This window comes from Penaeus monodon, chromosome 29 (assembly GCF_015228065.2).
Source record: "Penaeus monodon isolate SGIC_2016 chromosome 29, NSTDA_Pmon_1, whole genome shotgun sequence".
NCBI lineage: Eukaryota > Metazoa > Arthropoda > Malacostraca > Decapoda > Penaeidae > Penaeus > Penaeus monodon.
This window is the reverse complement of record NC_051414.1, coordinates 21,257,119-21,257,377: the sequence shown is the minus strand read 5'-3', so window position 1 is coordinate 21,257,377 and position 259 is coordinate 21,257,119. Positions and strand designations below refer to the sequence as shown.

At 43.6% G+C, this 259-nt stretch overlaps 1 long non-coding RNA gene across 1 annotated transcript in view; it reads left to right on the top strand.

Moving 5' to 3' along the window:
• The window catches only part of LOC119592012, a 2,855-nt gene that overhangs the window by 536 nt on the left and 2,060 nt on the right, over positions 1-259 (top strand). The gene's annotated exons all lie outside the window — the stretch shown is intronic.

Below are 259 nucleotides of genomic sequence, written 5' to 3'. Positions count from 1 at the left end.
GGGGGAACTTTGTTGGCCAAAGGATCTTTTTGTTCGTAAACTCTGCGAGAACTTCTTGATCTTAGGTGGTATTTCGTGTCTCTAGGTCATGCAGAAGAAAAGTTCAGCGACAACTTGAGCAGAGGCTTTAAGTTGTTTAGTTTAAGAGCCCCTTGGGTAACCTTAATCCTTAACTCGTTGCAACTCTTTAAGCCTTCATGAGAAATGCCACAAGTTCAGGACTTGTTGTTGAAGTAGATCCCGGTAACGTTCGAGGTGC